We start from the raw sequence: 17034 nt of genomic DNA, 5'->3' as shown, positions 1-17034 counted from the left end.
CCAGCAGAGTTCGGATGTTGCTTTGATGAACGTCCAGATCAGACACAAGATTTCCATCTGTTCCTTTACCAACACTTTGTTTTTACAGATCACACACAATTTGAAAGAAGAAAAATGATTCTGTTGTTTATGTCGCGCACAAGGTGAAGAGAGAAATGACCTGACTCTGGTTTGGGATTAAAAAAGTGGCCTCGAGAATAAACCACGTGTGTCGGGTCTGATAACACATCAGATCCCACTCGGGCTCATGAGCAGATTTTTTTAGTTCATGCTACAATTACGAAGATGCAAAGGTATTTGTTAATTTGTTTGGCTATCGTCTGTTATTGAGTAATATCCAGAGACAGCAATAAACTTCGATGTGAATACAATTCAAAAGGCAAAGAGAAACACAAATACAGTCTGTTGTTGACAGATGCATTTGTGACTGATCCAAAACTCTAGATTCCAAAACATATCAACCAATTATGTGAGATTTTCAGTGTCAAACATCATATTTGTATTATTAGCCGCACACTTTTTTACAGCAGGGAGGCAACGGTCTCTTTTGGGTGTTAACTTTTCTTTGTTGGTTTCCCTTGAACACTCGCCAAGGAAGGAAGCTGTTTCATGATATCAGATGGTTTTTAGAAACTTTTGATTCTTTGGAAAGAAAATGAAACGGGCATAAAATGGGAATTGATTCCCAGGCGAGCAACTCAGCACTGCACCCTGGGAAATTGTTAGTGGTCCATTGTCCTAATGGATGAATCGGTTCCCGAATAACATGACCTCATTCCTGGCCTGGGGAGAGGTCCCGAGCAGACAGGCGGGGTCGGAATCACACCTTACCGAACTTGATGTGTAATAACAGGCAGCTTGATCAGAAATGACAATTTAACACATTCTTCAAATGGTTTTGTCACTTTTCAGATTTCCATTGCTGCGCTCGGACAATGTGAAGACGGGTGTGGACTGTAGCAGAGGGACACGGATGATTCTACTCCCATTAGGTCGGTCGTCAGTGAAAGACCGCAGCCAGCCAATGAGGAATCCAGCATCCAGCATGTTGCTTCACCGAGCCCAGTGCTGAGTGGAAAGTGAGGTGAGTGCAGTGTGTTCAGGGCAGAGCATTATCGCCTGTGGCCGCAGGGATTGGGTCATTGAACTGCTGCGCCTTCTGCCAGGGGTTTAACCTGTTCAGGGTCTCTGTGATGTCCCAGAGGGCCGAGCAGCATGTGGTGCTGACGGCATGTGTTGGCAACATAAACACCTGTCAGAAGAGCACGGGCACTTTTTCATTTTGGCTCACTTACGGGTCAGTTCACCAAAAACGAACAGATCTGGTCCTTTTCATCCTGTGCCACTGCACTTTACTTTACAAACCACTACAATGAAATGTAAATAATATACATACTCAGCTTTTTTAATTTAAATTGTGTTTTATTCTCTGGTCTAGGTCATTCCGACCTGTCTGCTGCTGTATCAACTGAATTTCTCCGGTTTGTGGATCCTTAAAGTTTGATCTTATCTTATCTTGAATCTCACAAGGCTGAGATTTGTTATTATCATGTATATTTTTTATGTTGAGGTTAGTTTTTGACTGAAAGATTAATTTGTTTGTTATTAATAGATTAAGATTAACTTTTGGCCTTTAAATTCAATTGCAGGCCTTTGATTTGGACATTGTGCAACACGCTGCTGTCCCCTCTCACTGTTTTCAATAAGTTGAAAGAAGGAAAAGAGTTGACTTCACTGAGTTCCCTGGTATCAAAAACATGATTCATGTTGTCCGTACGCACAGTTAACGACACACAGCAGTGGCCTCGTGGAAAAAGCTGCCCTTGTTTTCCAGATAGAAAAAAGGAAATCAACTTACGACCTGTAACAGCGGAGGGAACGAAAATAAAGATGAGGAGGAACAACACAAATAAACAAAGCAACAACTGGAGTAACAGGGACATGAGGTGGTGGCTTTATAACACCGATGCTCTCTGAAGAGTTTTATGATCTAGTTTTTATTAAACACGCTCGTAACACTGTGTTTGTGTTTGTTTTCCTAACAGTCGTAATAGTGACAATTAGTGGAAGTGGAAAGCAGGACGGAGTGTTTTGGTCCTTAATTTCTTCAGGTACCAAAACATTGCTGTATTTGAAAAGTCAACATTTTCCATATGATGTTTTAGGATAATTTTAAAATCTGAATTTCAAACTTAAGAGCAAAAACTGCAAATTCGTTCAGTGAAATAATTTTAGATTTTCACGGCTTTTAAAGTGCAAGTGACTTGGATCGAAGTGATCAACGTTATTTGTATCGGTCATAATCGTCGATAGTTCATGAGGTTATCGAACGTCCATGTAGAAATTTCAAATCCGTCCATCCTGTATCTGCCATCCCTTAACCCACACTGACTGTGGCTAAAAACTGGAGATGATATAAATCTGTTCTATGAGCATCCACATGGTTTATTCCACCACTGCAGACCAAAGGAGGCAATTAAGTGAAACCTGAACTTTGTGGTTCTGTTCTAAAAGTTTGAAAACATCATTCAAAATCATATTGACCGATGGATAATGAGATATGGTCAAATGTTTTATTGATTTCAAAGAAAATCTGATAAAAAAAAATCTCTGAGTTTCCATCTGGGCAGATGCACGTTAGTAGTTTCCTGCCAGAGTGTCCTCTGAGTGGCTGTGACTCGACGTGTTGTGTGGTCATATGACTCAGCTCCATGTAGAGTCAGATGCAGAGTACGTTTCTAATGCTGCTGAATTTTTTAGTGTCACATTTGAAGAGTGTTTGTGTTTCATGATTGTCAACGTCTTATTGATTTAATTAACTGGGAGTCTCATCTCAAATCTAACACTGCAGCAGCTGCTGTTTTGCAGAGTAGATTCACTTATGAAATCGTGTTATAATCTTCAGTGTAACAGCAGAGGGCAAGTGCTTGGACTCTGATCAGATTTAAAAATATTTATTGGAAGAAAGCAATGACTCAGTTTTTCCCTCATGTGTGAGGGATCGACAGTATTTCCTGGTGGTCTTGTGTGTTGTGCAAACCCATTTGATCACTTTGAAGGTTCCATGGCATCTGCCCAGACATTTTTGAATGTATTCCTCTATTTCAACAGGATTATTGTGATTTAAAATTCTGCCCTCCTGGAGCAAAGTTCTGAAGCTCTCAGGTGATGATCCGATTTGGTCACATGTCTGCGTCAGTTCCAGGAAGACATCCAGGGGTGACATGAGATCAAACAGTCGCCTGTGCAGCAGGTAAATAATCAACGTCCATTTGGAGAGCACAGGCCTCTAGGATATGGCCAGCAGGACTGAGACTGGACTCTGGAGCTCAGCTGTGAGGGCCGCGACCTCCACAGTCTAGGAGGAGGTGAACGGGGAACAAGGTCAGTGCCACGGGCCTAATCCATTTCTCTGGCCCCTCTCTTCAGGGGCTGTTGTCAAGCCTCAGGGTAGGCAACTGTATCAACACAATCTGGGGCTCCGTGTGGTCTTGTTCACCCAGACCCCTCTGAACAGCCACCAAAGCCAACTGTGCACATCGAACAAACACAGGGAAAAACAGCAGACATGGAATAACTCTCACCCTTGGGAGGCAGCTTTTTTCTGGGTTGCTCTGAATTAGCTGGAGAAGATGCTTCGTATGCAGGCAGCTAAGAACTGCACATGTGCAGACTGGGGTGTATTTTGGCTTTGGTGCAGGTAGAGTCGAGGATCATTACCGGAAAATATCCTGGCATCCCAGTACCATCAGAAGTACGTCCTGATGTTTGTGCAGGTTTCCAGAAAACTGCAACTTTGCCGCCAATCATTGTTGACAATTTTGGCTTCATGTGATGGAGATGTGTCATTTAGTGTGTACAGAGACCTCATTTTATTTTGTCATGCCCCATGATTGAATAAAAACCCTCAGCATTTACAAAACAAGATTTTGTCTCTCGTCAAAAAGCTGCAGCAGTCAAATCCATTCAGATTCGAAATCGTCCGCTCTCTCAAATAACTGCACGTATAATTCCACTGTGCCGGTAAGAAGCATTCCTTGTCTCATCACCATGAGGGTTACCAAAATACATTTACAATAGAGGGTGGGCGGTGCCACACGTTGGCCTGTGTGTTGCCATAACACACGAGGCGCCTGTCATGTCAGACTAATGCTGTGTTTACCAGCAAAGGCCAACCAGTCACTTCTATTGTCGCTGTGCTTTTCTCTTGAACACAGAAGTACAACACAAAGGACAATGCTCAGGAGGCATGTCAGCAATGTCAGGGGAGGACTGTTGTGTTCTCTGGAAACCTGCACATGGTTCAATAGACATCAGCATTTCTGAGAATCCTGGATACCGTTCAAACCATTACATCACTTCTGAACATTGTATTTTATTCTATATCTCATTGCTCTGTACGATGGATTGTAAGTGATGATGGACGACGCATCTTCACTTCTTCACTCTATCCAAAATAATCAGATACCAACTTTGCCATCTTGCACCGATGACATAATTCAGACTTGGAGTCTTTGTAATGGTGAAGGTCGAGGATACACATACAAACTGCAGTTCGGTCCCAGGTTCAAGGTCAAAACTCCAGCAAAGAGGCTCATAATAAATCCTGAGGCCAAAGGTCTCCTTTGGATCTGGGGCCCTGGGCTCGTGCACACTTTATCTACAGTGTAATTCATCATTGCTTGAAGCAGATGAAGCTGTGGCAGGAACCTTCAGTGATGGAGGACACGTATGCTTTGGACACATCTCATTCACTTAGAATGGGTTGACGTCATGCCTTGCTGACACGCCCACCCTCAAGTGTTAATGTGACGCCTACATGTGAGAAGGTAACATGGCTGCAGAGTCTTCACCTAGTCCTTTTGTGTCCTTTTGTATTTTTTTGGTTCTGGGATTTTACCAGGTCCAAACTATTTTCGTCTTCCAGTCAACAACAGTTAACTCCAAGTTAAATCCTCATTCTTTGAGTCCTAAGTCTGCAGCTGTGCCTCACACTCTTCAGCTCTGTGGGCTTCACTTGGCTCCACTTGGCTCCACTTGGTGTGACAGTGCCACTGCGTGCTCTCCACTTTCTACTGTTCAGACCTCAGGTCACGAATCGGCAGCCGTGATGCTGTCCAGCCTCGAGGACCTGTCACCGCCACTAGCTCTCGTGTTTGAGAGAATCTCATTGAAGCCTCAGACCTCCAGTGGATCTGGGCCCAGAGGCCTCTCGTGACCCCAGGATGTAGTGCAGGAGTTGCAGCAGAGGTTTTGGCAGGGCCTGCGGTTCCCGTGCAACTGTTTGCTAATGACCTGCACAGCTGTGAGATCAGGAGGAAATGTGTTGGATAACGTAACATGGCAGGCCAGACCTTTTCTTTCTGACCGAGATCCAGAACATTTTTATTTTAAGTATTTTATTTTTTTTATCGTCTCATTGTCAGAGCAAAGCTCGATTTTACCTCTCAAACCTGTTGTACATGTAATATATCAAATCCTGTGCTTATTTTACGACTTCCCATTGCCTGTCTTGGACATGACAGCAACCTGGAGAAAAATCAGACTCTTTTGGCAGCTTTCTGCAGACATAACATTTACATGGACTGTAATATATCCAGTATTATCTTGATTAATACACCCAGAGTAAGAAACCATATTCTCTCATAATACTGAGCTGCGCGGTAACCAAATTAAAAGTTTGAGTTTTATAAATTTCACATCGATATTCAAACAATAACCCTTATTGTGACCCTTCTGGATCACATCTTACCAGATTTATCTTTTCAGACACTTTTGGATTTTATCGGTATTATATCACCAGCTGCTTCTTCTCTATATTAGGCTCCTCGGTCGACTTCTTGCATTGCGGCGCAGGTTATGAGCCGTTTAAAGACAGGAAACCAAACTGTCAAACCTGCTGTTAGTCCACATTGCATTCAGGCCAAACCACAGTGTTACTGCAACTTTGAGCAAAAAATAGACACAAGGGTGGATCATGGTAGCAGAGTGAACCTGAACGGACTGGATTAGTTCAAACTAAGTCAACGAGCCTTAAACTTTATGTTAGGACCTGACCTATAAACTGAGAACCACAATATATCTGCACTTGATGATTTTCTCGAGTTTAGCCGCAGCTCTTCTGGTTCTGTAAGCATCATGGGTAATATGCAGCAGTTGTGTTTGAGCTCAGTAGGTGTGAAGACAGAGCAACACATTTGCACAATTAAGGTACATGATTTTTACAAGAGCTGTTTCTCGACCAAACTCAGAGTCAGGACATAGAGGACCAAAGAAGAGACGAAATCCCTCCGCAGCCACTTACTGTCGATTCATCCTGATCAATATAACATGAGGAACATCAGAGGGGCAAGAAGCTGAATCTTTTAAAGAGAAGCTAAATGTGTCTCTGGGCTTTATAACAAACAGAATCTGGACAGAAACAGGTCAGGTCTGCATTCTAACAGCTGGAGCTGTGTCAGCTCTACTTTTGCTTGCCGTCACATATCTCTGCTCACTTACGTTTCTTTTCTCTCTGCTGATTACATCGTGAAGGAGGGGAAACGGCCCACCTTACTTTGAAAAGTAAAAAAACAGAAAGAAATCAGGAATGGCATCCAACACAACAGGATCCTGAAAGGACAACAAGGGGTCAGGCGGAGATTAAGGGCAAAAACAGGTGTATCACTGCCCTGTTTAGTAAATAGTGAGATCCAATCTCTCGGCCTTCCCGTTCCACTGTCTGTTTGAGGGTAAATACCACCATGTGGCCCTGCAGAATAAATAAAGAAATGACAGAACACTGATGCCCCGGGAGCAGGACTACTGTAATAATAACAACCCAAAATTAGTGCTCCCAGTGGTCAATATGAAATATCCTGTAGTCCTCATCATCTCAGTCTCTCATCATACCTCATTATGGAGAAATGCAAACAGTCAAGTACCCGATGTGTGGGTGTTTTACACCAGCAGCCTCAGACTCACAGATGTGTGCGCTCTGAGCACCCGGTTGCATGCAAAGTGACATAACGTTGACAGCACATGCTCATGCATAACACTGGTGTGTTTGGGAGTGTTTTTCACTGAAGTAAGATTACACTTATTTTCCATGCTGCTCATCTCTGTGATGTATTATCCACCTAATTCAACTGACTATGAAGCCTTGTTTAATGTATTTAATCACTGACTTAAGATAAGTCTGATTCCACTTTGCATCTGTTGTTGGGTCACTCTTGCAAGGAATCCACTTTGAAGTGGAAAGCCTCTTTCCTGCGTGCACCTTACAGAAGTGCGCCGGTAGAGGGGACAGTGTTTTAGTGACAACAAGGGACAAACAGGACGTAAACACACAGTCACGCTGCAAGTGATTTACTGCACCTAGGAAAGAGTGTGCGTTTCATTAAGGTCATTTGCTCATCGCACTTCTTAGATTTTCCTAAAATCAGATAAAAGGGCAGTGTGTGGATTTGGGTTAGGATGCTGAATTAATCTCCGCTGGGAGTTTGTTTGGAGAAAAACCCTCGAAGCTTCCAGGAGGATGAGGACGAGCTTTTTTCAGACGTGTACGACACAATGGTTTCACCCAAAGCTTTTTCCCACCTGGGGCAGGGCGGTGGGGGGAGGCTGGGGGGAGGCTGGAAAAGGAGGCGGTTTTTACCTGGACGCCACATCAACATGATTAATGGGGAGAAGAAGGAAACATGGAAAAATCCTGCAATGGAAATGAAAAATGTATGTTCTCTTCAAGTCACTCACGTAACATGTTTGGATTCATCTCATTTTTGATTGAGTCATTGATTCAACTGGAGCGTTGTTGTTTTCAGTTGATTGAATTACATTATTTACTTCTGTGAAAAACTATCAGGACTCCATCATTAACGGACTTTAATCAGAGAGGAACTTCAGATTGATGAAGGTCAGCTTCAGTGAGAAGATTCAGGAGAGGATGGTTACTATTAAACTTTACTGCAGAAGGGTTAAGTAACATATGTCCTGGTTCTTATGTAAAATCCTTTTATTTTGAAGGACCATGTTGCTGCTCGGTGTATATCCGTGACATCAGGTTCTGCGTCCATGAAATGTTGGAGAAGACCAGGTTTGTTAACATGTTTTTTAATTAGATCTTCATTGTCTTCCAGTGTCTGAGCCTCCCTGCTCATGTGAGCCCATGCAGAGAGTCGGGCAGCAGTGGTGAGCAGGTTTTGCTGCAGAGAGATAGACTGGGCACAATTAGGGGGCTTGCATTCCTCTCGTTTTTCTATAAATATCCTGCACGTTTCCTCTCTTCTGTCTGTGATTCTCATTAAACCAGTGGAAAGTCTCGCTTGGTACTGGGAGCCCCTTCATTTCTCACGGCCTCTGAGAGGGGACATACTGGGTGGCAGTTCTTGTGGGGGCAGGCATGTGGGGAGGATAATGAAGCCCTCGTTGGCAGTGGAGTAAAAAAAAATAAATAAAGATTTACCTGCATAGTGAGGAGTTCACAAACTTCCTCTGGTGCCACAATGATTTTTTCTGATTCAAGTGCTTTGATTAGTTATTTTAATACGAGACTGGACTTGCTACTGTCACTCCATCCCCCGATCCAAATGACTTCTTCTCTGCAAGATGGCAGCTTTCATATCCATATCCTCATGTCTGGATGCACGTCGTCCATCTTCAGCGTCACCTGGTGCCTTTTCCTTTTTCTGTCCAAAGTCAGACTGAACTCATCAAACATTTCTCACAGCCAGAGACAAAGCCAGTATAGAGGCATGTACAAAACACAATATAATAAACATCTATATTCTCCAGAGGTGTAAAAAGTGTTTAATTTACATAGATAAGAGGCCGTCAGTCGTCACTGAGGCATTTTGGGAACACATGGAAGCAGAGTCGTAGCCTGGAAGAGTCTCATTAGGACGCAGACATTAAGTAATGTGGTGGAGGAAAGGGAAACGTTTGCACTCGGAGCAGATGTGCAGGGGTGGTACACCTCCCTCGGTGCCCGCAGAACCACGGGAAGTGATGAGTCAAACCAAGTAAGAGAATGTGGAGCACAGTGCTCTGATGTCATGCCACTGGATTTCTGGGTATTGAAATTCAACATTTTCAAACAGGGCCCTCCTGAGCATGCAGGTATGATATGTCTAGAGGTCCAATGTGTGATCTATTAGTCACATTTAAACATCCTGGACTCCGCACTCATGCTTAGCTCACAACAGAGTCGGGATGAGTGAGATCAGACTGTGAATACATTATGAATTAAACCCTGTGCTGGAAAATACACAACGGATTCTTGTGTTTTTCTCTTTTATCAGTGTAAAATATAAAATCAGTTGTTAACTCGGAGGCTCACACTTGGGGGAGAAGGTGGAAATAACTTCAGCGTGTGAGCTGCTCTCTTAAAACATCACGTTCTCTGTCACTTTGAAACCAAAAGGTATTCATTGGCTAGAAATATTTTTATGGTCCGGGCAGCGGAAATGTTTGACTCGGGTCAGTCGTTTCCCCGAAACACCAATCTGGAGCCATATGGACACAATAATAATAAATACACACGAGCAAACACTTGATAGCACATCATCAAGCTCGAGCGTATCACAAACCCTCGGACATGAGACGGTAATAATAAGACGAGGAGACACTGAGCGATCCGCCCCGGTGATATTAGGTTCAGCGCATGCTACTCTGACGTCAAGGGAAAACAGAGCGGCCTCTCTACAGGTCCTGTGGTTGCGGTGCTTGAAAGCGACGGTGCAGAGTCCACACGAAATCCCCTCTGAGAAACTCTGCACCCGCTCCTCCGGTTCTGGCTGTCCTCTGCGTGGCTGCACTGAACTTTCTCAGACCTGATCCCACACCCATGAGAAGAGTTTAGTTACCTTCGTCGATGCAAAGCTCGTCTGTGAGAAACTCCTCTGATGGAAGAACAACACAAGGTGGAGCTGTGCTGGACGGACGCTGCATAGAAGAGGAAATCATCTTCTAAATCAAAATGTTTCCACACACTGAACAGTGAAGGTTTTTAGAAGCTGTACTGATGGATGGAGCCAGATATTAGATATTTACCTCATATTGTACGGAACAGATTTCAATGAAACTTGATAGAAGGATGAGACATGGTCCGAGACGGAGCTGCTTAAAATTTGGTGCTGATCTGGACAAAGCTGCGGATACATTTCTCTTTACCTTCTTTTCTTTTGCATTCCCTCAGATTATATTTTACGTTCTCTGGCGAGTTCTCTCTTTCTTTGTTTCTTCTGAGCCAGATGTAGAGGGGGGGCATATTCACAGTCTGAACCCGTCCAAGTCCGAGAGAAACAAACCAAACCACGTCCCTGACACACATGGTTGTTGGTTATTTCCCTCTTTTAAGGACAGTGTAAAGAAGATCAGTCCAGCCATCTTGACCCCACATATCTTTGGAGAACACCTCCCTGTTGTCATCCTCTCAGGAGCCTGACGCTTGTGCTCATCTTGTTGTCGACACGTCGGATTATTTTCTGATGTCATCGATAGATTTCCACTGATTGTCTTAAGAATGTCACGTAACAGTGAAAACGGTTTCTCTGACCTCGAGCTCGTGTCTTCACGTCACATTCAAATACAGCGAGACGAATCCAAATATTTTCTAAGTCACTAAAGTCGCTGTGCTCACTTTCCTAAGGTGTCATGGCAGCTGGGTGAACAGTTGAGCCGTGAGGGTCCGTGGCCTCTGCCACAGCTGCACACGCTGAGGAAGGAGGATATTCTCTCCCCAGTCAAGGTCAATAGGCCTCAATTTTCCAAAATCCGTCCTTTGAGCTGTGACCTGTGACGAAGCCACACAGCATCATCATCTTCATCATTATACACCTGCACTGGTGCCATCAGGACCTGGTCTGGTTAAGAATTCACAGCTTTAACATACGCTGTCAAACCTAGAGCTGGAACCCGTTCAGAGACAAGTCGGTTAACTCTTTACACACCAAAACATCAAATCTGCACATTTGTGAAGCTGAAAGATTTTTTTTAATTTTTCCAACGTGACAAATAACAAATTACCTTTTTTTTTTTTTTTTTTTGACGAGTAACTTTCTCTTGATGATCAATCGACGGTCGACTAATTATTTTATCTCCAAACAGAGGATCTGTGTTCCAGATCCTTCCCACAGCTCCTCCAGTTGCAGAGCGGCTGTATTTTCCCAGAGCTGCATCCAGCCGCTGAGCACTGACACCAGACTGCCCAGCCAGACGGAGTCCGCTGGCCAATGAAGCAGCTACTGCTCCTTTTTATGAGTCTCCACTGCCGTTTAGCTTCAGTCTGGTAAAATAATTTTGGTGTATTATTACAGAGTGTGTGCATGTGCAGTGCATGTGTGTGCTGTAATATTTAAGTAGAAAAATGTCTCGGCGGCCTCGTAAATTACAACGTAAATACTCCGAGGAGTCTGAAGTTAAGTAATCTAAATAGTATGTGAATTATTTCTCCATTAATTGTGACAGGTAGTGATTTCTTTATTTTCCTGAGGAGCAGTTTGTGATCAGTGCGGAGCAGCGTGTCGGTGCGGACTCTGTTTGTGATCCTGCAGAGGTTCAGAAATGAGAGGAAAATGTGACATCATGAGGCGAACCAGGACAGAGCTTTTGTGGTCGGACATGTTTTTCAGTAGTTACAGAAGTCGCGTGTGCCTTGCTCCTTTGTGAATCATTTCTCTGTGACAGCGTTCATTTTCTGTTTTACAGTTTTTGTTTTGGTGGAGGCTTTTCCTTGATTTTGCTGCAGCTGTTTTTTTCCTTTTTGTTTAGCTTTTTTCCACTTGTGTCAGATCTTGTGGTTTTCGCATGACGAAAGTCCACAAGCACAACCTTTTCCGGAACAGGGTGAACGGACTCGGCCAATAGGTCCTTGAGTTTCCACCGCATAACAACAATGTTTCAATTTGTCTAATCGGGGGTATTTAGTCTAAGTAAACTATCACTCTTCAGGATTTCATCTGCAGCCACAGCCCAGTCATGCAGACCTCTTATTCAAACCATTTGTGTGCGGTGGAGAGCGGGAGTGGGGCGGGCTGCAAGTGGAGATGACGGGGGGATTGGATAACTTAGGGAGAAAGTCTGGGACGCAGAGAGTGAGAGGTCTTGGCATGAAGCAAGAAACCACACGCAGCTTGCGTGATTGTAGTTCTCTCGCACTCCGCTCTGCTCTTCCCTCATTTCCTCTCGCGGCGCTCCGAGCACCTGCACGTCTGACCGCACGACCTTTGTGACCTTTGAACTTTGAGACCCGAGTCGTCTCATCGTGTGAATTCAGTGTCTGTGAGTATCTGGAGAAAGTTTCTTTAATGTGTTTATACTGCTCTAAATACTTTCATAGTCTATACTGAAGAAAAGGCATCAATCAAACTATTAATAGAAGTTTTTTCATTTCTTAATTCATTTGACTTTTATGCAGCTGTGAGTAGTTTCTTTGTTTTTGTCACTCAGTCGAGCGTATCCCTCCGCCAAGACCCAGCAATCCTACACATAATAGTTCTTATTGTAGAACTGTGACAACTAGAACCGTGTGGCCCCATCCCTCCAGTAAGTTTTTGTGTAATCCTGCTATCAAACAAACAAACACAGGTGAAAACACAAACTCTTTACCAGAGATTTCAATGATTCTTTTTTCTTTTCTTTTTTTGGAGAGACACAAGCGATTTATTTGTTGCAATACCACAATTAACCACTGGGTAAAAATCTGAGTTACAGCACCACGTCTGATTTAACGCATCTGTGATTCAGACAAATATACACTGAAGCATATTAATGCACTTAAACCTCATGTTTGTTTTCAGTATGAACTCTCAGTATTTACTTTACTTATTTATTACTTTTTTTAATACTTCACTATAAAACTGTGACATCGACTCTTCTTCATTAACTTTACAGCCACTAGTTCATTACAGCCCGAGCACTGAGCTGTGACAGAACATAGCTGGAATTAAAACAGTAATTTTATTTTTGTTCCAGATGAAAACATGATGCACAAAATTCCCAGATGTAAAAAAAAATCCCTCTAAAGGTCGTTGGAACTCCACAACAACATTATAATTATATAATATTCTGCTCAACCAACTACTCCTGCTTCATAATTAATACATCAATAATGGTTCTTCAAGTTCCTTTCGCTGATATTAAGACTTCCACTCAATTAGTCGACACAGATCAGTGCATCATGTCCTGATTTAAATAGCCACGCAAACACCAACGCTGCTTTTATTGAGGTCACGGCACCGCTTCCCTCGGCCAGTTCCTCCGTTTCAGTTTCCTGCATCGATTTTAGGATCATAACTGGCCTCATAAAAGTTTGAGAGGGGACATTAGAGCCAAAACCCAGACCCAGCCAGCGAGTTTAATGGTACAGGTTATAATGAAACACTCCTTGAGCCTCTCTCCCAAGGCGCTGACGTTATCCACTGGACACACGCGCATATTAAAAGCTCACGCTATTTATAACGTGTGGGACAATCAGCAAGGCGGCAGGGAGTTGAGAGTGTGTGTAGGTGCTCTTCATTAGCAGGAGGTTTTGGGATGAGGTTTTGTGATGAGGTTGTGGCCGTTTGAGCAGACGAGCGTTTAAGGAGCCGCTCGTCGATCTGACTCCCTGCAAGGGTCGACCCTTGTGGGTTGGACTCAAACTTAATGAGGGAATCATGATGTGTGGGGTTGTGGCCCAGAGGAAATGCAGAGCGAGCGCCATGGTCTCCAAACACCGATGATTGGCTCTAACGGCCCCCCGGAGGTGCTGATCTGCAGAGTCTTTAAAGGGTTTGAATTAAGTTCATTCAAAAAAAGAAGAAGGTGCAGAAAGGGTTTGTTAAAAGTTTTTATCCAGCCTTCCACGAAGAGAACTGGAAGAAGTTCCTGCACCGATGTTCCAACCGGGAACCTTCTTGGTACGTTATGACTTAAGGCTGCTGGAACACACATCAACTCCTAATGGATAAAAATCTTTTCTAATTGTTTTTTCTTCCACTTATCTGAGTCCAGGCACGAAGGGATTCTGAAACAGCTCCTGGACAGTGGGATCATTTTTCTTTGTGGTTATCTTTCATCTCTTCGATAGTTTTGTCTTTGCTGTCTTTTTACTGAGCTCTGACTTTCAAACAAGAAATATTAGAAGTCACTCCACACTGAGGCTTCGGCCCAGAGTCCCCCTGAAGGTCTGTTCCGGGACCCGGCTGACGATCAGTGATTGATTATATTAGTGGATATTATTGTTATTTGAAGTTGGGGTTACGTTTTCCCCCTGGTCCATAGGTTTGTTTGTTTGTTTGTAAACAAAATAGCATAAAAAACCTGAACATTCCAGCGAAACGTGGTTGAACGATGTCGGAAACACTTTCTTTAACATTGAGAGCTTGAACGTCTTTTAACACTTTCACCGTTTTCTCAGAGAAGAGTTGATGGATCTTCATCTTCATATCTGTAGGTTTGGATCATTTAGTGCAGCTCGACTGAATTCACGGGACTGTTGGACATCGGTGGAGAGACGATCTCTCGTCAGTGACAGTCTCGTTTTTAAATGCAGCTTCTTTTTTGAAATGTCCACTTCCATGAGATGTTTCAATGCACGATGCAGGAGTCTCCATAATTACTCTTCTGCTGCAGCCGCCCTGTTTCTGTTAACGGTGCGTTCAGTTCGTCCGTGTGGTTCGTTCTTGGTCAGAGCCCATTGCCTCGGACTGATTTCTTCTGATTAGAGTTCAAATATTCCCATGTGTGGCCGCTGCCAGTCTGTGGCTTCTGGCCACTGCAGGCTCCTCGACATTCCTCAGCTGCTCAGCCAATGAACACGCTGACTCGACTGTGATGTCATTTCCTGCCTGGAGGGGTTAAACCGTCATGGTTGGCAGGAAGGTTTCTCAGATCAGCTGATCACAAACGAGACTCAGGTCTTGATCTGATACCTGAGCGATTAACTCCTGCAGCGATTCCAGGACACAACTCATAGATCTGATGTGACACAACCTCAACTGTGTGTGTGTGTGTGTGTGTGTGTGTGTGTGTGTGTGTGTGTGTGTCAGATGTTTTTCACTGTGCTTCTGCTTCCATCTGCTGGTCAATACAAGAAAATCAGCCAGAGTGGAATCAAACCTAGAAATAATTAAATAATTTTGATGGTTTAGTTGAAATTATAATTGTTATATATGAACAATATGTTAATAAAGAGATTTAAAAACCAGTTTGGCATCATTCAGTGTAGTGAACAGACAACACATCACCTCCTAACGATATAGATTTTTAGACAAATGAATGGAGGGTAATGGAAATCTGGATTCAAAGGACAAATGCATTTGATTTATTTCTAACATGAAGTCTCAGCTGAAGTGAATGAAAACATAAAATAATCTATCCCACAATAACATTTCTGAATATTGTGCTCACTATAATTTAACAAAGGTCAAACCCGACATCACATTTATTTATTTTAAGAGGAAACATATGAAATCAAATCAAGATAAAAGATATAAAAATACACTTTAGTTGTGACGCTGCAGTCAGATACAAAATATTTATATAATATTAAAATTAAAATGATCGTATCAAAACAATGTTTCTGTTTTTTATGAACTTTTGATACAAACGTGGGAGAGAAACTTCGATGAGACAGAATTTATTTCATCAAACATGAAAATATTGTATAAATATTCAGAATTTAGAAAATTCATTCTTCTGGGATTTTGCTGCCACCCTTTCACCACCAGGTGTCGCTACACAACCACAGACTGCACGTGATCCTCAGTTTATTTTATTGTGAAGTTTTTAACAATAATAATAGAAATAATAATAATATTAAAATAATTATATAATAATAATAATATGATAATAGTTATATAATAATAATAAACCGAGTGAACAGCGTCAGAAAGAAAGAGTTTTGCGAGTGTGAGAGAGAGAGAGAGAGAGAGAGGGGGAGTGAATGAGAGAGAGAGGGAGGGAGAGAAAGGGAGAGAGAGGGAGGGAAAGAGCATCACAGTCAGATTCACATCGTGAGGAAACGTTCATCAAATGATTCTTTATTTTCCTTGTAAACTTTTTCTCTTTCTCTCCAGAAGATTCGATCTAAGGTGAGATCAGAGTTTTTCCTGCGAGAGAAGAAACGTTTTGTTGTTTCCTCTTGTCCTCCTCCATGAGTTCTGCTGGGTGAGTTCTGCTGGGTGAGTTGTGCTGGATGAGTTCTGCTGGATGAGTTCTGCTGGGTGAGTTGTGCTGGGTGAGTTGTGCTGCGTGAGTTGTGCTGGGTGAGTTCTGCTGGATGAGTTCTGCTGGATGAGTTCTGCTGGATGAGTTGTGCTGGGTGAGTTGTGCTGGATGAGTTCTGCTGGATGAGTTCTGCTGGATGAGTTCTGCTGGGTGAGTTCTGCTGGGTGAAGCAGAGAATCAGGTTCGTGAACACACATCACACTCGGCTCTATCACAAATAGAAGTTTAGTCAGTGACCTCATGCACGAAGTGTTTGTGTGTAGAGACTCAGAGTCGTTAAGATGTTCATCTACATGTCGTCATCTATGATGTAGACGTGAGACCAGATCAGCAGCTTCTCTTCAAATGAAACAAAAACATAAATAAAGTAACTTAATCTGAGTTTCTTAAACCAAACGTGGAGTTTTGTTGTTGAATTTAAATTATCCAGACTCTTGATAATGTTAAAATTCAGATTTCCTGCAGCAACAGTAGCTCCTGTGTGTGTTTCAGTAAAAGCACCAATAATTTGCGTTCATACACTATTTGCATCATGTGATAATACAACTGGTGATGAAATGTGTTGCTATGGAGACTCCGTGTTTCTTCATGTTACATTTGAATACTGATCAAGAAGAGTTTGTTTATTAAAACTGGAGTTTAACTCAAGTTTAGATTAGATTAGTTTAGTTTACACAACATTAAAACAAAATACATAGATGACATGTAAAAGTACATGTGGTAGAAACTAGTAATAAGTAGTAAGTTGGAATATTTTATTATTTCAGTTCACAAAAGATAATTTTTCAGTTCAGAGTGAACCTGAGATCGTTTGGCTCCTGGTTGTTAATCCGGACTTCTCTTCGT

The 17034-nt window shown here is 42.7% G+C and overlaps 1 protein-coding gene across 10 annotated transcripts in view; it reads left to right on the top strand.

The window, feature by feature from the left end:
• The window catches only part of gprc5c (G protein-coupled receptor, class C, group 5, member C), a 79191-nt gene that overhangs the window by 55225 nt on the left and 6932 nt on the right, over window positions 1-17034 (top strand). Inside the window, exons 2-3 of one of the 10 annotated variants that reach the window (XM_069517557.1) lie at window positions 913-1084; window positions 16038-16128. The gene's annotated coding sequence lies outside the window, so the exon portion shown is untranslated. Of the gene's footprint in view, window positions 1-912; window positions 1085-12071; window positions 12259-15824; window positions 16143-16215; window positions 16353-17034 lie in introns of those variants that run through there. The other 9 variants (XM_069517560.1, XM_069517561.1, XM_069517563.1 and 6 more) reach the window with 9 other exon arrangements.

Source organism: Paralichthys olivaceus, chromosome 21, assembly GCF_024713975.1.
Source record: "Paralichthys olivaceus isolate ysfri-2021 chromosome 21, ASM2471397v2, whole genome shotgun sequence".
Classification (NCBI taxonomy): domain Eukaryota; kingdom Metazoa; phylum Chordata; class Actinopteri; order Pleuronectiformes; family Paralichthyidae; genus Paralichthys; species Paralichthys olivaceus.
This window is presented reverse-complemented; position numbering and strand designations above follow the sequence as displayed.